We start from the raw sequence: 14511 nt of genomic DNA, 5'->3' as shown, positions 1-14511 counted from the left end.
TTTACTGAGCTTTTGTGTAGTGAAGCATTATTCAGATTTTCCATATTGTAATAGTTACTTGGTTTTGAAGCTTGTGCATGAGTCCCAAAGTTAGCATGTGCAAACGTGTGAGAAAGTGTACACGTTTTTAAGTGCACGTGTGCCTCTGAGTGTGTGTCCTATGGACTGGTTTGTCCTTAAGTGATGCTGTCATTCCACCTGAATGCCTAATGGGTCCATGACTTCATCGGCAGGGAGGATGACATCTTGCTCCCCCGGAGGATTTTAATGTGCATGTGTGAGTCAGTTTTTTTAATGTGGTTTCTTAACCACTGCTATGGCTCTTCGGTCTATTTTATGTTCCTCTTAATCCCAACCATAGAGTTATTCAGTTGATGTAGCTCAAAAACTGGAAAAAAGGTTGAAATTTGAAGGCTTTTTTTAATGTACAGGAATGATTGCTCCTTGAGACGCATCATTCTATTTTGAGTGGTCTTAAAGCACAGAGTACTAAGCCCAAGACCATGGTCTTGAGTCAGGAAAGGATAGAATGCCTTCTCCGAGTCAGGGATGAGGTCCTGTCTCAAGTGAAGGAGTTTATGTATCTTGGGGTCTTGAGTGAGGAAAAGATAGAGCAGGAGATTGATAGGCAAATTGGTGATGCATCTGCAGTGATGCGGGCGTTGTACCGGTCTGTTGTGTTGAAGAGAGAGCTGAGCTGGAAAGTGAAGGCCTCTACTTACCGGTCGATCTACGTTCCTACCCTCATCTATGGCCACACGCTTTGGGTAGTGACCAAAGGAATGAGATCACGGATACAAGTAGCTGAAATCAGTTTTATCTGCAGGGTGTCTGGGCTCTCCCTTAGACATAGGGTGAGAAGCTCGGTCATCCGGAACGGGCTCGTCGTAAACCCGCTGCTTCTCCACATCCACAGGAGCCAGTTGAGGAGGCTCGGGCATCTGGTTAGGATGCCTCTTGGACGCCTCCCTGCTGAGGTTTTTGGACGCTTCCAACTGGGAGGACCTAAAGGGAGACCACGCTGGAGGGACTATGTCTCTTGGTGACTCAGGTGGCTGGGGAGGGATTAGTAAAACCTAATCTCAAGCCTACTTATGTCTGCTTCATTCTCTATAGAGTAACAGAAAGTCGAACAGAAAGTCGAATGTCACCCTACCTCAAGTGGTATCTGAACACCTTGGACATAATTATTTCTTAGTCTTACTCATATTTACAAATGGAATAAAGAAATCCAAGGTGTGGTTTACTCATTTATTCAATACATTTGCAGTGTTCTCTAGTGTAAATCAATGCCTTGTGAGTCAATAAAAGGCTATGATGCTCCTGTTCTGAGATGCAGAAGTTTGCTGGTGCAGAGGTGGGCTGAAAACAGGATTACTCATTATTATTAATGACATGCACACATTTCACTTCTGATTGCCTAACAGAACGTGTTCAGCCATGTTAAAAAGTCACTATCACCAAAACACTCTTTGCTCTCTCTCCCCGCTGCAAAAATGTTTTTAAAAAGCCTTCCTGTGGGCGGACGTGAGCCAAAATGGGTGAGGTCATGAATGCAAATCCACACTGTGACATAGATATGTGAGAATTTTCAAATCCTAGCATTTCACCATCTATTTTCTATCAGAGGCTAGCGCAGGAGATTAGAGTAGGAGACTCTTTTCGCATTCCATGCTGTAGTTCTTTTTTAAAACACAGAACAGTTTTGTTTACCTGTTTTCCCGCTACGTTTCGTTTGCGGCTGCAAACTTCCTCAGGCTGACGCTGATGGTGGCGCCACTCCCTTCTCCGTTTATCCGCGGGCAGCAGAGGACGTTGTCGCCCTCTGCTGCCCGCTCTCCCCTCACCGATGATGCAGTCCCATGCGCGGTCCAACGTGTAAACTCCATCGTCCCCGTTCATGGTCCCACATCCACGTCTCCTTATCTCGATTGCTTCTTTTATCCATCTTTTGTAGAGCGGGCAGCAGAGGGCAACAACGTCCTCTGCTGCCCGCACACACACACACACACACACACACACACACACGCTCACACCCAGGCATATAAAGTAGGACTAAATGTATCAGTCTAATCTTGTTAGCACACACACACTTGGCTAATTAGCATATGATGCAACGACCTCTCTGGTTATTTGACCTCCAGTCTTTTTACATCACATATTTGTTAGAAGACAGAGACAGAAAACAAGAAAACAGCAGAATTATTAGTTCATCAGCATCTGTTAATAAAAAATGTAATTTCTCCTCTGTGGGCCGCAGCAATGATTTAACTGCTTCATTTGCTGCCGTACAGATTTACCTGTTGTTCCTACTCCCATTAGTTTTTGGCTTCGTTTAGCAGCGTGGTTCTGGCTGAGCGGGTGCGCCTCCGCGGGGGTGGCAGGCACACTGCGATCACATCCTCCAATGTGTCAAAAGTAATTAGGGTGATAGGAGAGCGTACCTTATTATGCACATAGAGGTGTGTGCTGTTAATTAGAATGATGAGTAGACTCTAATAAGCCAAGAACAAACCATCTAATACAGAACTTGTCTTGTTTTGCTCAGGTTAGACTTCTTTTCTTCTTTAACGTGGGAATGTATAAGAAACAATTGCATTTATGCGGAGCTTTAATAATTAATTCAACACGTCTGTGAGAATTACAGCTTTAGTGGGTAAAGTAACAGATTAGTCAACTAAAAAAAGTAATTACTTTCTCAAATTAGTTATCTAAAAATAAAAAAATGACTTAGTCTAACCAAAAATCATTTGTCCTGTTGAATACCAGGACAGTTTTATAAACATTTGTATTGATAATGATTTATTGTAAAGCTATTTAGGAACTTGCAAAAAATGTTTACTGTATTTATTTGAAAATGGTTTCCAATGAGTTTGATATATTAGGGAAATTATTTATTTTCTGTCAGTGTATACATATTACCCAGCACTCGGTCATGACACTCAAGCTGTGTGCAAATTCTAATAATAAGAAATGATGAATTGCATGGGCCTTCCAAGGGTTTCTATATGCGCTGGTGTAATCCGTCTCCAATAAATGCAATATAAACAAAGTCAGGGGGGATTTTTGCCTGAGAGTAAATCCTGAAGGGGATGTTGCAGCAATTTCTGTGTGAAACAAATACCTATTTTTTATCAACTTTTTGGTGGTGTTGGGGTTATTCGGTAGCGAACAATTAGTAAGCGTTAACTTACTTTTGGATTCTTCAATAAATTCTGTAAATATGAGAATATTTACTGATTTATTAATTAATTAAGATATTCTTAGACATCTCCGGGGCACCATCCCGTTCTACCGGGGAAAAATTGAATCCAAAACTCTTATCAGTCTTTCTTGAAGTTCGTAGAATCCTTGGAGCAGAGACTTCTCTTCGACACAACAAAGCTACTGGAGACAAAAATCTGAATTTCATAACATTTAATTGAACAATTTGTCAAATGAATAAACAGTGGCATAAATGAATAATAACCATGTGATATAATAAAAGGATGTATATTCAAAATAATGTTCAAGGTGTTTTATGTGTATGTATGTGTGTGTGTGTTTCTAAAATGGAGTCTGTATACAAGATGGCTGACCCCTTTGTCTGGCTAAAGTGTGGGTGGCAACTTGCACCTTAACTTCCAAGGCACTTAGAATCATAAGTAACTTAACCTTAAATTCACTCAAAACATTTCAAAGGATCATGAAACAACACAAAAGATTCATCACGAATAATATCTTTTAGTTTAACCACGTGGCCAGGCAGAAAACATTTAAAGATACCAAACAATGATCAATAAGCAGTTTATTCTTTCAAAATGACCCGACGGACGTATTGGGAGCGAAAGAGGAAAACACGAAGCTACTTTTTAAGCAATAGTGCGGCTTTATTGCTTATTCTGGACTATAGAGGAAACGGGAGAAGAAGGAGAGAGAGAAAGAGATGAGTTTATGATCACCAGAACAGTGAAGCGTCCCTCACTGTTTGATTTGACGGTTCTCCGTGTTTCTCCGCAGTTTGGCGTCGTCCGTCGGTTTGATGCTTCCTCCGTTGTTTCCCTCCACGAGTGTTTCTCCACGGGCTGGACAGAGACAGCAAAGTTTCTTTCTGTGCTGAGTTATAACTTACAGCGTGCTCTGAGAGTTGTTGCTTTCCTCCGCAGTTCTGTGTCCTCAAACATCAGCTGGAGGGGAGCAGAAACGAGCAGATCTGATGGGCTTGCAGTTTAGTTTTCCAGCGGTTCCGTGGCTCAACTTGGGCACTTAGAGCTTCCGCGTGCTCAAGGGAGTCGGAGCGTTCGACAAGCGTGTCCTTACCGCCAGGTATCCTGGGCAAAAGAACGGAGTTTTCTTTGTTCCGTTAATGATTTATAGTCTTTGAAGTCGCGGGAAAGTTGTCCAAGCTCCCGCCTCCCGCAGAACGTGTTTCTGGTATTAGGCGGTGACATCATCCCAATGCTTCCGTGTGCAAAGCATCATGGGAAATGAAGTTTCTTGGCGCTGATGTGATTATTTTCTTTTCAGAGCAATTTAAGCACAGTCATTTTGGAGAAAATCACTGCATAGTAATTTCCTCATGAGGTCAGACCCTCAACATTCCCCCTTTTGGTTTTGGGGATCGCGCCCAAAGCTCGATCGTCGGAAGCACAGATGGGTTTGTCCCTCATGAACGTAGGTCGACGGTTCTCGGTCGACTTGATTGTCGGAAGCACAGGTGGGCTTGTCCCTTAGGACGTTGGTCTCCTTGGACGCCTTTGTCTTTGGTCTTTGTCTTGGATCCTGGCGCCTTTGGTCTTTGATCCTGGTCAGGCACAAAGAGGATAGGAAACGGGATAGTCCCTAACGCGCATAACGAGAAGAAGCCACTCACGCAGGTGGTACGTAAGGATGATGTCGTCCATGCGAGAGGTAGTAGTGTAGAAGGAGGAAGGTCGGTGGGCGGTTAACTCCACGAGGGGACACAAAGGCATCTCACCGCCGGCCATACAGTTCAGTTTATGGAGCACGCGGTGATGTACGAGGTCCATAGTTCGCAAACGCGCATTGACCTATGTGGTCCCAAGAGTGGCTTCCTGAATAACCTCTGTTTGGAGATACAGTGTTTACATTCTACAGGACTGATGAGCTAACGGCTAGTCAGAGGACCAAGGTGTATCACTGCAGTCTTAAAGGGAGATTAGGCAGTTTTGGCAGACTTCCTCCCTTAGTTCTTCTTTTTTGGGTAAAAAATTGTAATGTTCATGTTTTATCTCCACAAATAACACAAACCTGAACGTAAAAAACGAAAGCAAAATGATTTTACTCTGCATGTTGGTCTAGCCATGCTCCGCTGGAACCTCCATACTGGAGTACCAATCACAGCGTTCTTTACGTTTGGTTGGCAGGATGTTACTGCGACTGAGCGAAGCTAAGATGGCGACAGCTCATTTAAAACAGCTTTGACATCAGCTTTGGACTATTAACCCTTTAAGCTCCAAAGTTGCAGAATTGCGACAAGCAGCAATGTTGGATTTAATAAGCCACAGCAGTAGAAATGAGCCCTCATGCAGTTAATACGTTACACTGCGGGGTGGCAGACACCTGTAACTTCAATCCAAGCAGCATTTGTGGGTGTGTTACTATTGAAACTTTTCGAGTACTTAGAACTTGAACCCCGCCCACCAGTCGCAGAGTTGCGGAGGTTGTCATAGCAGTCAGATCAGTGAGAGCGAGCGAGTGGTAGTGGAAAAAACACAATGCAGAGAGGAATGTTCAGTGCTGACAAAGCTCTTCGTCTAGTGCTGGCAGATTTGGATTCGGAGGAAGAACATTTCCTGTCCGAGGATGATCTGCCATCTTCTAGCGAGACGGAAAGCATGTCTTCAGCGCGCAGCAACAGAGAGACTCTCTCTTGCTGCACGCTGACGGCGTCAGCGACAACACGGTTACACAATCAGCCCATCAAGCCCTTATCTTGTCCAATGTTCCGTGTCGGGCAAAGAGACATGGCGGGGGGCTCGTACCGGGTCTGATCCTTTGATCCACCGTGCCAGGGGGGAGGGGGGATGTGGTGGCGGTGATCGGGCCGGTGAAAACTCCACTGGTGATCAATTCAGCCCATATCTATCTATCTATCTATCTATCTATCTATCTATCTATCTATCTATCTATCTATCTATCTATCTATCTATCTATCTATCTATCTGTCTGTCTGTCTGTCTGTCTGTCTGTCTGTCTGTCTGTCTGTCTGTCTGTCTGTCTGTCTGTCTGTCTGTCTGTCTGTCTGTCTACAAATGACAGTTATGAACAAAATTAACCAAAGAAGGGATGAGTGAAATGTGTTCGTGACACTGAAGCACCAAAAACAGTGTTCTTGATTGATACGCAGTAAACATAACAAAATACTAATAAAGTAATAAATATTATATATGTACATCCATAGTTATATATGTCTACATAGGAATATATGTAGGAATAGGAATACATGTATTTATGTATCATAAACAATAACAACACTAAGAAAATAAGACAAAAACATAAAATAAAAATAAAAATCTGCAAATGTGATGCAATCCAATATGGCTGCTACCTGATGATGTCATAATATGCAAATTATGTGAGTGAATTTGTTCCTATCACAAAATTTGGCTCGTACTGAAGATTTTTCTAATTAACAATATTCCTCTATCTCTAACCAGATTTAAGCTACAACCTCTTTAAATAGTGATATAAAAAATCATATTTTACTGAACAAACTATGGCGCCTAAAGGGTTAAGACTTTGACTCTTCTTTGAGTCAAGAGCAGATAAAGGTACTTTAGTCCTTTTTTTTAGAAAAATGATGTATTTGCATCTTTTCCGTTCGTGTGTGGTGGACTTCCCTGTTGATTGACATCCGTAGTGATGAGTATGTCACGTTGTTTCTTATCCAATAGCATTCAGAGACCGTTTGAGAGACAACTGTAAATCCCGCACCGCGACTGCAAGCCGTCAAACAAAATAAAATAAGCAAATAAAAGTACAAATTAAGACAGAGAGACTTCACCGTTTAAATAAGCTTTGGTTAAAGAAATGTGATCGTTGGCTACAGTTTTGCATGACCAGCATTGCACTATAAAAGCGACCTTCCCTCTCCTGGGAGAGCTGAATAAACTAGATTCTGCTGTAATGAGGTGAGCTGGCTGACAAAAAGAAGCTCCCAAAGTAAAGGACAGATGAAAGATTGGGAGGCAGAGTGAAGGAGAGGATGAAGGTGGGAGGCTTGAGGAGGAGGGGAGCAGATAATGAGAGGAAGGGTGACTATGAAACAGTGCGAGAGGAATGCATGTCCGGAATAAAGGAGGAGGGGGGAGTTGTTTGCCTGCGGCCGCCTCATGGTGTGATGTCGTTGAATCTTCTCACCATGATTCATTACAAAGAACTTTGTGCTACGGTCGGTGTTATCAGCCTGCCAGCTAACTTATGTTGGCTCCAGAGTCTCAGCATGCCTGCTCGTTGCATTGGGTGGTCGTTCATCTTATACACGTTGGTTTTGTTCAGCCACAAGAATCGCAGAGGAGGTGAGAAAAGCACTGGTGCTTAAAGTCATCGTTACCACAAAGTGCATCACTGGGTTCACAGGCGTCATCTGACTGGGTTAGAAAATGAACCCAACAGAATCATTAGCAGTAATCTGAATGTTTATTTATGAAATGGTTCATCGGTGCGGATTATTGAATTAACCTTGAATTTTAAATAAATGCTAGTGTTTATTTTCCAGAATCATTAAATATTAATGGAAAAGTGGAAGTTACCCCCTTTTTAAAAAAACTATGGCAGAAACAACTAGCTAGGCTAAAGTCTGACCACGACCCATAGACCGAGCTTGGTTGTGGGGCTAGAATCTACAGCTGTCTTTCATATTTTCTCCGCACACCATTGGACAGCCCTAGGACCAATCAGAGCAACTAACAACATGACGTATTCATCGCTACAGGAATCAGTCAATGGGGCAGTCTTTCATACACCCTCAAAGAAGACAATGCAAATACATAAGTCTTCAAAATTAAAGTCTTAATTTCCTCTATCTGCTCATGTCTAAATTGTACAAAGTTGGTGCCAACCTCATTTCAAACGAGCGCTGTTCCTGAGCCGACTCCATCTTTGTAGTTTTTTTTTTATCAATCGCAGCTCTAGTGCTCAGCCCACCCTATATCTGTCTACGAAAAGAGCGCAGCAAATAGTCTGGCTTAAAACTATTGACCAAATGGTAGGCATGTGGCTATGGTAAAGAAGTCTCATTGAAGGATTTTGTTTCTTCGTATTGTCGCCAATACCTGTCCTCAGAGGACTACGTTTTTTTTAAATTAGAGATATGATGTTATAAAAGCAACTGACCAATCAGAACTCCAACATCAGATTAAAATACAAAAAGTTTATTTTTGCACATTTTTTGTATCAGATCTAAAAAAAATGTGGTAAACCACAATCAAACACCCGCACTTATAGCCAGTCAACCCCATGGTAGATCATCTTTTAGTTCCTACTTTTGAAATATGAACTTAACTAAAAAAAGAACAAAATAAATATAATAAACAACAACAGTGAGAATGTTGGAATAAAAAGTTGAAATCTGACTGAATAGAGCTCCGGACGTCACGGGACTCTCAGAGAGTAGAGGCCATGTTGGCAGGCAACAAAGACAAACAAAATGAACGGAATCGGCTTGGATTTTACTCCGTCGGAGTTTACTTCACACTTTAAAACCGAAGAAATCGTTTTATATAGTCAGAAATTAAATAGACTAAACATCTCCAACCCTTACCGTGCCCCTGGGATACTTTTTAAAAACGCCAGAAGCTGTCGGAGCAGACCTCTTACTGGACCTTGCCAGGGAATGCCTTGGGATTTCCCCGGAGGAGCTGGCCCAAGTGGCTGGGGAGAGGGAAGTCTGGGCCTCTCGACTTAGGCTACTGCCCCCGCAACCTGACTCCGGATAAGCGGATGAAAATGGATGGATGGACAAATAACAGATTTACATGTAAGAAGTTTAAATAGAGTGCTGTGCTGTTTGAATGTATAAACTGAACGCCAAGAGAAATCACTAGTCTGATATTTTTCCGTGAATAAAATAAATACGTCAGGTAGGAGCGTCTCAGGATCTGTCTGAGATTTGTCTCGGTGAGACCGATAATAGCAATCCAAAGTGCTTTTTATGTGTGATCTGACAATTGATCAACCATTGCTTAAAAATGAAATACAGCTTAGCCGGTTAATTGCTGTGATCATAAGACTCGTAAACGGCAGCACGCAGAAATCATGAGGCAACGTTTTACGTGACGTTTACTTGTTGCTATGAGTAATAAGACAGAAAAAGCCACGCCAAAATAAGTTTAGGAAGCCCACTAAGAATCGTAATAAAAGCATTTAAAATAAATACCATACACAGTTGAGGAAACGTTGGTTTAAGTACCTGATATGAAGTGGTCATTGCATAAGCGAAAACCTTTACTCTCGGGATCCCACAGTTTCATTTTAGCCCGGTCACTAGCGCGTTTTATTACAATGATCCAACGTTTGCGGCATTCCGGATCTTGGGGAATCCTGTAGATGGCTCATTCCTTATGTCATCCGCGTCTGTTCTGGCATTCTGGGGCACAACAGGAATCGACCATATTTCCCATTTGATTGAGTTTTCTGACAATAAGAAATAGTCCAGCTACGGGCTTCTGCCTGCCAAGATGGCGCCGTTTCGATTTGAACTGTTGCATGCTGGGAGAAGTGACATTAACTCCCGGAGCTCTATACAGTACTATTAGTAAGGTGTCACATTACTCTAATTGTCTGTGTTACATCACTGGGCTGCTGTACTTTTTCTCTCTGTGTAAACATACATGCCAACTCCATATAAATGAAGCTTAATTGAGCTGAACTGAACCGTAAACTCAGTTTTACGGCGAGTTAGAGATGATATGATTAGTGGTTTCCAGATCAGCTCAGTGCTAAAACACACATACAGTCATTCATTTATTTAGCTCTGCTGCTTAGATTTTACTTTAATGTAATCATTATTTAATTAATACAACCGCTGTGAGATGGGAGTGACACTAATGGGATTTTCACACCGACTGTTGTTTCACTAAGGAACGTCCAGCCTAATATTTTTTAGTCCTTGATAAAAAAAAAATTGTAGGTGTTTACTGCAAAGTAGGGATGCTCGCTATTGGCTTTTTTTTTTTTTTTTTTTTACAATCCAGTCATAAGCAGAGAGGCCCAGACTTCCCTCTCCCCAGCTACTTGTGCCAGCTCTTCATCAGGTATCCTAAGGCGTTCTTTGGCCAACCGAGAGACATAGTCCCTCCAGCGTGTCCTGGGACTTCATTTAGGTCTCCTCCCAGGTGGACATGTCCGGAAAACCTCACCAGGAAGGCGTCCAGAAGGCATCCCAACCTGGTGCCCAAGCCACCTCAACTGGCTCCTCTTGACGTGGAAGAGCAGCGGCTTTTTTACCAATATCCTATATAAGATATTGTCTAACTCTTAATTTACAATACCAATATATTATCATAAAAAAATCTAAATCGTTTTAGGTTGCTAACATTATGTTTCTCCCATTGTGACAGACGCTGTCTGTTCCTGGCCTCTAGAGGGCCTCGGTACTATGCCTGCACACCTGCAGGCTATTATGTTCATTGAGTCTCCCTGTTAAAAGGGAGCTCTTGGAGACATTCAGGGAGAGATTCCAGATGGGCGTTGATGCGGAGGTGTTAACTCTCCTCTCTCTCTCCTCGGTCCAGACGTTAAAGTCTTCGTTCGACACCTGAGTGTTCTTGTTTGTTACCTGAGTGGTAGTCCTTAGTTTCGTTACCCGAGTGTTTTTTTGGTTTTGTTACGTGAGTGGTATTTGTGTTTGCATATATTGAGATAGCAGTTGTTCGTGTGTTCTCACTTCCTGAGAGACTTGGCTCACCCTTTTGGTGCAGCATTTTGTGTTACTTCGTTTAGCTTTATTCCCAGCCCTTTTGCGCTGCGCCTTTTTGTTTATTAGAATTCATTCAGTTATTAGAGACCATTTCATTTGTAATTTCCCAGTATCTGGATGACCTTTTTGTTTCTTATTTCAGCCCAGAGCACAGTTTTGGTTAATAAACTTCCTTCCAAGAGTTTTAATTTGGTTTGTTTCATTCACAGACGTCTTTTCTTTACTCCCTTAAATTAAACCGTGCTCCTAGCGAAGCCAAGGGACGTAAAACCCATGATGCATGCTTAAGGGTGTGGTCACAGAAAAAACGTCTTTAATGATTATTTCTGATTATAATCAGTCACTCTGAGCTTTTCATGCAGGCTGAACATGAAAATAGTCTCCTACACCTATCTCCGGCATTAGCTTCTGATAGAACATGGACGGTGAAACTCTAGGATTAGAAAATCTTGACAGATTTATGTCACACTGTCACTTAACATTGATGGACTCATCCATCTCGACTCATGGCGCGGAAGGCTGTTGTTGTTTTATCGTCCAGGAAACAGCAGAGAATGTCTTGGCTAGTAGAAGCTAATGTTAGCATTAGCAACTCCACCACCCAGCAGAGCTCCTTCAGGCTTGTGTCATTTGTGGAGATAAAACCTCAACATGGCAAAACAAAGAGTCAGTCAGTAGCGTACTCGCTTTACCTCCTCCTGAGCTACTGCTGCCCCATAGTGACATTTTGAGAGGAGATGTAGCTGAAGAGTTTAATGTATAATATGTGCATGGTATGTAAAGAATGTGTCATGAAAAGAGTAAAAACTGATACCGATATCTTCAGATATTACATTTGGATGCCAGTATCGGCCAATAATTTTGGTAGATGATATTGCACAGCCCTACCGGAAAGTTTCTGCAGATGCTGTCTGTGCAAAATAAAAAAGTATGTTTTGCAAAAGAATGATGTTCAGGTCAGGTCAGTGCTGTGCAGATATTTGACCCAACATGGTGGCTTCTGTGACCTTTGTGTTGAAATTTACATTTATTATCGCTTCTTCTTGTTGCTTTTGGACAATAGCAGAAGGAGATCTCAACTCAAGATGTCTCTTGCTTCATTTTCTCTCACTTGCAGTTTTTTTGTAATAATCGTAAAAGTGCTTTCTAAGGATGATTGTATGGTAATAATCATGTAATCAAACGTGTTTGAAATTGTATAAAATCAGAAAAATTGGTAGCAGCTGATCTCCCTGGAATGTCGTCACACTCAGATCAGGGTTTTTTTTTGTTGCCGATCACATAATCATCGATACTAAACACATGGATTGGCCATAAATGTTCTATGATGTTATGATGAGCTTGGCCTGCATTACCAGCAGTAAGTCGGGCTCGTTTCCAGTAGGAGTCGGACTCTGCCATGGCTGCCCTTTGTCTCCGATTCTATTCATAACTTTTAAGGACAGGATTCCTAGGTGCAGCCAAGGTGTTGATGGGATCTGATTTAGTGGCCTAAGGATTGAGTCTCTGCTTTTTGCAGATGATGTGGTCCTATTGGCTTCATCAGAACATGATCTCCAGCTCTCATCGGAGTGGTTCGCAGCTGGAATGAGAATCAGCTCCTCTAAAGCGGTCCCAAGTCCTCCGAGACCATAGTCTTGAGTCGGAAAAGGGCAGAATGCCTTCTCCGGGACAGAGATGCGGTCCTCTCCCAAGTGGAGGAGTTTAAGTATCTCGGGGTCTTGTTCACGAGTGAGGAAAAGCTGGATCATGAGATCGATAGGAGGATTGGTGCTGCATCTGCAGTGATGCAGGCGTTGTACCGGTCTGTCGTGGTGAAGAGAGAGCTGAGCCAGAAGGCGACATTCTCGATTTACCAGTCGATCTACGGTCCTACCCTCACCTATGGTCATGAGCTTTGGGTAGTGACCGAAAGAACGAGATTGCAGATACAAGCAGCCGAAATGAGTTTTCTCCGCAGGGTGGCTGGGCTCTCCCTTAGAAATCGGGTGAGAAGCTCGATCATCCAGGAGAGGTTCGGAGTAGATCCGCTGCTCCTCCACAATTAGAAGAACCAGTTGAGGTGGCTCGGGCGTCTAGTAAGGATGCTTCCTGGACGCCTCCCTGGTGAGGTTTTCTGGGCACGTCTAACTGGGAGAAGGCCTAAAGGAAGACCCAGGACACGCTGGAGAGACTGTCTCATCAGAACACCCCTAGTCCCAACCAGTTTCTGCTGGTTTTGGTCCTAAAGTTGAGTTCTTGAATGTCATCCATTCATTTAATTGTTTTCTTTGCTCAGTACAACTGACCAATCAGGGATTTTTTTAATCCGATAAAAACCCAAAATATTGATTTTTTGAGGCACTCAGAAAAACGTTGGAAAGACCAGGCTGAATAAACAGTTTATTTTATTCAGTCAGTGTTTTCCCAACAAACTAACATGCATTTCTTTCGACACAATTATATTTTTATTTGTCAATGTTATTCTGACAACTTTTCAGTGAGTGTACTTTGCCACTTGTGTATGAGCTTGGGACCTTCCGTTTAGATGTTTTTATACCGCTGCCTGCTCTTATAAATGTAGCTTTACTGCAAACTTTACAGCTGCTTTAAGCGGCTCTCGGCTATTACCTGTTAAAGTTGTAGCTACAATAAACAGATGATTTTATGTTTTTTGTCCCTACCAGCCTTCTGTTTAAAATCGTTCTAGATGTTGCTGACCACTTTTGATTGTTTCGGCTGCTAATTGCTGCATTTAGTTCCGACTTTTGTTGATGGACCTTCTGTTTGCTGACTTCTGTTGCTGCAAACTAAAATAAATCATTGAAAGACACAAAGAATCACTGCAATTATTTATCAGTAATGCAAAATTTAAGTATTGACAAAAACAGTGAGTGGGTGGCTTTTTTTTCTGCTTTGCAATTAGGAGCATAATCTAATCGGAAAATAATAGTTTTTTGTTATGCAAAGTTTAGAATAAAGCCAGGATTTACTAGCCTGGCAAACCAGACTAAATAAATGTATTATTTAGTCTGGCCACGCCCCCTCGGTTGTGGGGCGGGTTCTACCGTTGTCTTTCAAATGATCTCCACATTCCACTGGACAATGAATGTGACATACTCTTGTTTCACTCTGTTGCATCATCCCACCCACCAGGCATATAGAGTGCCCTGATTGGCCCACAAAGCAGATAAATCTCTGTGATTTGTTCACTAAGCAGATAGAGCACTATGATTGGCCCACCATTATGGACCAATCACAGCTCTTTATGTGTTTGAAACCCCTCTAGAGAGCTGTGATTGGCCAGTCAGAGTCCTGGTAGGAGCTGCTGTGGTTCCAATGGAGCATGCCTAGACCAAACTTTGCAAAGCAAGAATTTGGTCTAGTTCACTAGGCTAAGGATTTACTGGATTAGCATTGTCTATCATTATTGCTTTTGTATACATTGTGTTATCCAGAGCCTTACTTCTCTATCTCGTGTTGTCACGATGGAAACAGAATAGAAGGAAACACATCGCATAAATTGTTCGATTTTGGCTCTTTTGAATATGAATGGCACACATCACAAAGCACCGGCGCTAAAGTTGGCAAATGAGTGGACCATTAATTAA

General features: G+C 42.3%; 1 protein-coding gene across 3 annotated transcripts in view; it reads left to right on the top strand.

Annotated features, from left to right (window-relative positions):
* Positions 1-14511, top strand: part of LOC107392953 (ephrin type-B receptor 1) — a 182102-nt gene that overhangs the window by 58971 nt on the left and 108620 nt on the right. The window lies entirely within an intron of this gene.

The sequence above is a fragment of the Nothobranchius furzeri genome, chromosome 8 (assembly GCF_043380555.1).
Source record: "Nothobranchius furzeri strain GRZ-AD chromosome 8, NfurGRZ-RIMD1, whole genome shotgun sequence".
In the NCBI taxonomy this organism is placed as follows: Eukaryota; Metazoa; Chordata; class Actinopteri; order Cyprinodontiformes; family Nothobranchiidae; genus Nothobranchius; species Nothobranchius furzeri.
The sequence above is the reverse complement of the archived record's forward strand: the minus strand, read 5'-3'. Positions and strand labels throughout refer to the sequence as shown.